At 36.5% G+C, this 7,711-nt stretch overlaps 1 long non-coding RNA gene and 1 pseudogene across 2 annotated transcripts in view; one reads left to right on the top strand and one right to left on the bottom strand.

The window, feature by feature from the left end:
- Positions 1 to 7,711, top strand: part of LOC106734755 (uncharacterized) — a 95,409-nt gene that overhangs the window by 23,128 nt on the left and 64,570 nt on the right. The gene's annotated exons all lie outside the window — the stretch shown is intronic.
- LOC106734754 (high mobility group protein B1 pseudogene) lies at positions 6,653 to 7,278 on the bottom strand (annotated as a pseudogene).

Consider the following 7,711-nt stretch of genomic DNA (forward strand, 5'->3'; position numbering starts at 1 on the left):
AAAGGGTGAATCTCTCCCTAATTCATTCTATGAAACCTCTATCACCCTTATCCTTAAAACAGATAAGGACAGGACAAGGAGGGAAAAACTATAGACCAATATCTCTAATGAATATAGACACAAAGATTCTCAACAAGAAACTAGTAAATAGTATCCAACAACTTACAAAAAAGATTATACATCATGATCAGGTACGCTTGATTCCAGGAATGCAAGGTTGGTTCAACATATGCAAAACCATAAATGTCATCCACCACATTAACAAGAAAAAAAATAAAAACCGTATGATCATATCAGTTGATGCAGAAAAAGCATTTGATAAGATACAACATCCCTTCATGATCAAGACTCTCAGCACTATCGGCATAGAAGGGTAATTTCTCAACAGAAGACTCAGCAATATCAGCATAGAAGGGTCATTTCTCAACACAATAAAAGCTATCTATGAAAAACCCATAGCAAACATCATCCTCAATGGAGAAAAGCTGAAAACACTTCCGCTAAAAACAGGTACAAGACAAAAATGCCCACTTTCTCCACTCCTTTTCAATATAGTACTGGAAGTCCTTGCCAACACAATTAGAAAAGAGGAAAAAATAAAATGGATTCAAATAGGAAAAGAAGAGGTGAAATTCTCTCTTTGCAGATGACATAATAATATACATAGGAGACCCAGTAGTTTCCATGAAAAAATACCTGGAAGTAATACATGAATACAGTAAAGTTACAGGATACAAAATCAACATATTGAAATCAATAGCATTTCTATATACGAACAATAGGCAGACTGAGATAGAACTGAAAACAGTAATTCCATTTACCATAAACAGAAAAAGGATAAGATACTTAGGAATAAGTCTAACCAAAGAAGTTAAAGACCTCCACAAGGAAAACTACGAGAAGATAAAAAAAGAAACTGAAAATGACACAAAAAAGTGGAAGGACAAACCATGTTCCTGGATTGGAAGAATTAATATAATCAAAATGGCAATTCTACCCAAATTAATCTACATATTTAATGCAATTCCAGTCAAAGTACCAGCTACATTCTTCACAGATCTAGAAAAGACAATCAAAACATTTGTCTGGAATCATAAAAGACCCCGTATTGCCAAAGCAATCCTGCACAGGAAGAGTGGAGTGGGTGGCATCTCACTCCCTGACCCAAAAATATACTACAAAGCTGTAGTAATTAAAATAGCATGGTACTGTCACAGAAATGAACTGGTGGACCAATGGAATAGGATAGAACCCCCAGAAGTAAATTCCCAAACATACAGTCAACTGATTTTTAGCAAGGGGTACCAGTCAAACCAGTGGAAAAGGAAAGCCTCTTCAGCAAATGATGCTGGAAAAACTAGATTTCCACTTGCAGAAAGATGAATGTGAACACCTACCTCTCACCGTCGACAAAAGTCAACTCATGGTGGATCAAATATCTAAACCTAAGACCTCAAGCTATAAAACTGCTCCTGGAAAACACTGGGGAAACTTTGGGAGACATTGGGATAGGCAAAGACTTTTTAAATAAGACCCCCAAAGCACAGTCTATAATTCCCAAAATAGACAAGTGGGGTTACATCAGACTAAGAAGTTTCTGCATGGCAAAAGACACAGTGATTAGTGTGAATCAATTTTTGTAAACTGGGCATCAAATAAGGGACTGATAAGCAGAATTCACAAGGAACTCAAGCAGCTGTTCCAGAAAAAGATGATCAATCCTATTAAAAGATGGGAGAATGAGTTGAAAAAACCACTCTCTAAGGATGACATTTGAATAGCCAAAAAGCATATGAAAAAATGCTCAACATCCCTCATTTTAAGGGAAACGCAGATCAAAACAATAATGAGATACCACCTACCCCCAATCAGAATGACTAAGATTAAAAAAACAAAAAATGGTAAGTGCTGGCAGGGGTGTGGTGAAAGGGGAAGTCTCTTACACTGCTGGTGGGGATGTAAATTCGTCCAGCCACTGTGGAGACCAGTTTGGAGATTCCTCAAAAATCTACACATAGAACTATCATATGATTCAGCAACACCACTCCTTGGTATCTACCCAAAGGACAGAAAAATTCCTAATGAGAAAAGTGCTTGCACATCACTGTTTACTGCGGCATTATTCACAATTGCTAAGACGTGGAACCAACCCAAATGCCCAAGAACAGATGAATGGATTGAAAATCTGTGGCACATATACTCTATGGAATATTGTTCAGCCCTGAAAAAAAACAAGACCCTGGCTTTTGACAGAAAGCCGATGAATATGGAACATTTACTGCTGAGTGAAGCAAGCCAGGCTATGAAGGAGAGACGTTGTATGTCCCCACTTAATATATACCAAGTGTCCGCCCTCTGTAACTGAAACTGGTTGACTAAAGGATATAGAAACACAGTAAATGATTGTGAATACCAGATATAGTGTGGATGAAAGAGTAGAGTCTGAGGAAGGACATTTAGAAGAAAAATAGAGAGGCATAGCATTAATGGGACAAAGAAATATGATATTTGTTGAAGATAATTTTATGGTATTATCGACTGGACAAGGGAGAAATGTACACATGTTGCAATATTCACCTTGTAAGCTAAATAACGTGATTGAATCTATAAAAGAACTTGAAAGAAAAAAAAAGAATTGTTTCATTTAACTTTATTTATTTACTTTTTTTTTTTTTTTTTTTAATTTGACCAGTGAGGGACAAAGTGAGAAAGCGAGAGAGCAAGCCACCAGGTTTGGGACTCGAACCGCATTTGGCCATGTGGGAGTCCATCATCCTTAACTACCATGACACCTACTAGCCCCAAAGACAAGCTTTTTGAGTAGGGTCTTCCAGGAAATCAGACAGATTATAAAATGACTCCTCTTAGAGAGGACTCAGAAGTCCTGAAAATATTGATTCTGATTTTTCCCCAGTTTTGTTTTATTTTATTTTTGTCAAGGAGTTAACTTTTAGAAGCCCTTTCTCTGCCATTTTTACTGACATGGTAAATAGGTAAATAGTGTTTTAAAAAATTGAATGTTTCAATTGTTTGCTTCTAGTATGTAAAATAAAAACATCAAAACCTAAGTTATAAATTTCCCAAAATGAGTGAAAAAAAAAACCCTGTAGATTGAAATGCCAAGAAAAATTAAAGAAATCCTAAAAATAAATGAAGAGGTATATTGTCTTTTGGAAATAACTCCTTTCATACTTAAAACACATTATTCCATGGGAGTATCCTAATTACCATCTGACCACAGGTCTTTACTATCTAAAATCAATTTATTAATATACTTCTTAGAATTTTTATGTCTGTATTCATGAGGGATACTATTTCAAATAAATGTAGTTGTCTTTATTTGCAATCTTTTTTTTTTTTTGTCTATTTTTGGTATCAGTATAATGGTGACCTTATAAAACCAGCCAAGAAGTTTTATTCTAGAAAATAATTGGTATCAGAATGGTATTATATATTTCATGAATATTTTGATAGAATTAATGAGTAAAGACTTCTGGGCTTAAAGTTTCCTTTGAGGGAATATGCTTAAGATAATAAATTCAGGGGGCCAGTGGATGGCCTGGTAGTTAAGGTGTTGGCTTCCCATGTGACTGACTGGTTTGAGTCCTAGATTTGTTGGCTTGCTTTCTCACTTTCCCTCTGTCTGTTTCTGTCTCTGTCTCTCTCTTTCTCTCTCTCTTGAGTGTACGTGTCCTGTTGCAAATTAAAAGAAAAAGATAAAATTAAATGAATAATTCTTAAAACATATAATAAATTCAGATTTTTTTGTATTTTATTCCATACATAAGTTTACTTCCGTGAGCTATTAACATTTTCTGTTATCATGCATTTCTTTTACATTTTCAAATAACTTATTTTACCTAAGTTGTCCCATTATTTGGCCTATGTTGTTCATAATATCCCTTTATTATTAATATTTGAAGTAACCCTCTGAATCCCTACTTATTCATTCCTGACATTGTTCATTCATATTTTCTCTCTCTAAATTTTAATAAGTTTCATATTTCTTTCCAAGGAACCAACTATGTTTTTATTAATTTTCTGTAATATTTGTTCATTTTCTGTTTTATTGATTTCTTTTATTTATAGTATTTCTTTTCTTTTTTTGTTTTATTTCCTTTTCTTTTTATAGTTCTTAAGGTGGAAACAATCATTTTTACACCTTTTTCCTTTTCTATTATTTAAAACTATACAACTTTCCTATATATCTGACTTAACTATATTCCACAAGTTTTGATATGTTGTGTGTTTATTATAATTTACCATATAAAAATTCAAAATATTATTTATCTAGTAATTTTCTTAACTCAGGTTACTTAGAAGTATATTATTTAATTTCCAAAAATGTGAAGACTTTTTGATATCTTCTAATTCAATTGTCTTATACACAGGAAATAAACCCTATTGTCAATCTTTTAAATATATTGAAACTGGGGCCAGGTGGTGCCATGGTGGTTAAGGCACTATACTCCTACATGGCCAGTTATGGTTTGAGTCCCAGACCTGGTGCCTTGCTTTCTCACTTTCTTTCTCTCTCTCTGTTTGTCCCTCTCTGGTGAGCATATGTGCTCATAGCAAATTAAATAATAATAATAAACGAATAATAATAACAATAGTAATAAATAAAATAAAACAAGGAATTCTTTAAAAATATATTGGAATTTATTTTATGTCCTATAATACAGCCTATTTCGGTATATTCCATATGCACTTCAGTACAGTATGTATTCCACCATTTTTTGTTTTTTTGAGAGGGAGATTTTTGCTATGGGGCACATGTGCTCACCCAAGATACAGAAAGGAGAAATCACCCCCTTCCCAGGGAGGATGACCATGCCACAATCCCCTCCCCTCTATGCTTTTTTGGTACTTGGGGCACACACGCACATGTGCCTGGTGTTAGTTTTATGGCACCAGGTTCAGGACTTGAACCATGATCAACTATGGTAGTCTAGCATTGTAACCATTATGCCATCTGCTGGTCCCTGTATTACACCGTTATTAAGTTCAAAGTTGTGCAGGTGCCATTTAGGCCAAGTTAAATGATAAGAGTATTTCAAGTCTTCTATATCTTTACTGGTTTTCTGTATACTTCTGTTAACTATGAAAGAGTAATATTAAATCTACTACTATTATTTAAATTTTTTCTTTTTTTTCTTTCTTTTTTTTTTTTTTTGGTTTAATCAGATTTTACTTAATGTATTTTGAAGCTTTTTTATTAAGTTTACACATTTGGATCTGGCAGATGGGGTGGGGTGAAGGGTGCCGGACTCCCATGGGGCTGACCATGGTTCCAGTTCTGGACCTGGCAGGTTGCTTTCTCATTTTCCCTTTCTCCCTCTCATTTGTTGTCTTTCTCTCTCTCTCTTACTTTGACCCTCTCAAATTAAAATAATAAGTGAATAAATAAATAAAGTTAAATAATAAAATAATTCTTTATAACTATTTACACATTTAAGATCATTATGTTTTATTATGAAATACCAGACTTTGCCATAGCGCATATGCATTTGCTGGAGAGAGACACAGAGAGGGAAAGGAAAAATCTCCCTCAAGGGGAATGGCCACACCACAATCCCTTCTCCTTCATTCTCCTCTCTGGATTTTGGGTATACACACCTACCTGGCATGATATTTAAGCCACCAGGTCTGGGACTTGAACCATGGTCAGCCATGGGGAAATACAGTGACTTTAACCACCATGCCATCTGCTGGCCTTGCCATGCTGCTTTCTTATGAAAGTAGCAAGTGTTTTCAAACTTCCTCAAATTTCTAATTTTTTCAATGCTTTTTGTCTTTGTTTTTATCTTTTTAAATCTGTTAATCTAGAGAATTATAAGAACAGTATTCCTATGATAATTTTGAACCATCTCTATACTGTGGGTAATGTCTATTTAATCATGACATATCATGACATATTATTCTTTTTTTTTCCTAATAAAAAATGTATTTACTGGGACCAGCAGTTAGCGTAATGGCTATGTCGCTGGACTCTCATGTAGCCAACCGCGGTTCGAGTCCCGGACCTGGTGGCTTAAACTCACGCCGGGTGCGTATGCGTGCGTGCCCAAGATCTCGAGAGGAGAATGGAGGAGAAGGGATTGCAGCATGGCCATCCCCTCTGGGGGGTGATTTCTCGCTTTCTATCTCTCTGTCTGTCTCTGTCTGGCGAGTGCACGTGCCCTATAGCAAAAACCTCTCCAAAAAAAAAGTATTTACTTAGGAGCATTCAGGATGTCAACAAAACAGCTGCAACTTTTTTTTTTCCTGTAATTACAGTGTGGTGGTGTTAGCAGAACAATTATTTTGTATAAGTTGTATCAGAGTCAGCTGAAGATGAAAAAACTACCATCCCCATATATAACTAATTTGTGCTGTGCACCAACAAGAACCTGCTTTAAATTTCCATGCCAATTTACAATACCCATCCTATACCGGGCAAGGTTAGTGGCTACTGAAAATACCACCAGGACAGGGCTATCTAAAGACACATTTGGTAGTGGGTTAACTATACAAGAAACAACACTGTACAGTTTAAAAACAAATCTTACATAGCCTTACATTTCATTTTTTTTCTTTAAAAGGAGTGAGTTGTGTACAGGGGGGTTATATGCTTTATAGACAAGGGGAAAAAAGCTGTGCTAGAACCAACTTATTCATTATCATCTTCTTCATCTTCGTACTCTTCATCTTCCTCTTTTTCTTCATCTTCTTTATCTTCCTCGTTTTCTTTTCTTGATATTTTCAGCCTTGACAGGCTCCCCTTTTGGCTGCACCAGGCTTTCCATTAGCTCAGTATGCAGCAATATCCTTTTTTTTATTTTTCCTTCAGCTTAGCAGTATTCTTTTTATAAGGCTGTTTATCATCTGCAGCATTGTTATTCCACAGCTCTCCCAATTTCTTTGCGTCATCACCATTGGATAGTCCAGGATGTTCTCCTTTGATTTTTAGGCGATATTCAGAACAGAACAAGAAAAAGGCCAAAGGAGGCTTCTTGGGTGCATTGCGATCCTTGAACTTCTTTTTTGTTTCCCCTTTAGGGATATAGGTTTTCATTTCTCTTTCATAACAGGCCTTGTTTGCCTTTATCATATCTTCAAGCTTTCCTTTCTCCTAGCAGACATGATTTTCCACCTCTCTGGGTACTTCTTAGAAAACTCTGAGAAGTTGACTGAAGCATCTGGGTGCTTCTTCTTGTGCTCCTCTTGGCAAGTTTGCATGAGGAATGCATACGATGACATTTTGCCTCTCAGCCTCTTAGGATCTCCTTGGCCCATGTTTAGTTATCTTTCCTCTGAGAGGCACAGAGTTGCCCAGTGCGCATCTGGCTCTCACTTGCCCTGGCGCTGTCTCTATGGAGTTCAGTGTACTGCAATGACTATGAGAGTGGGAGCCAGACAGCCTCCTCCACATATTATTCACATATTATTCTTTTAATAAAGTTTTTTTCCCTTTTTTTTTCGAGAGGTTATTGCTATAGGGCGCGTGTGCTCACCAGACAGAGACAGAGAGACAGAAAGCAAGAAATCACCCCCCAGGGGGGATGGCCACGCTGCAGTCCCTTCTCTTCCATTCTCCTTTTGGGATCTTGGGCATGCACGCACATGTGCCTGGCGTGAGTTTAAGCCACCAGGCCCGGGACTTGAACCGTGGTTGACTACGTGGGAGTTCAGCGACACAGCCATTATGCTAACTGCTGGTCCCATTTGG

This window comes from Tupaia chinensis, unplaced genomic scaffold (genome assembly GCF_000334495.1).
Source record: "Tupaia chinensis unplaced genomic scaffold, TupChi_1.0 Scaffold000212_1, whole genome shotgun sequence".
NCBI classification, from domain to species: domain Eukaryota; kingdom Metazoa; phylum Chordata; class Mammalia; order Scandentia; family Tupaiidae; genus Tupaia; species Tupaia belangeri.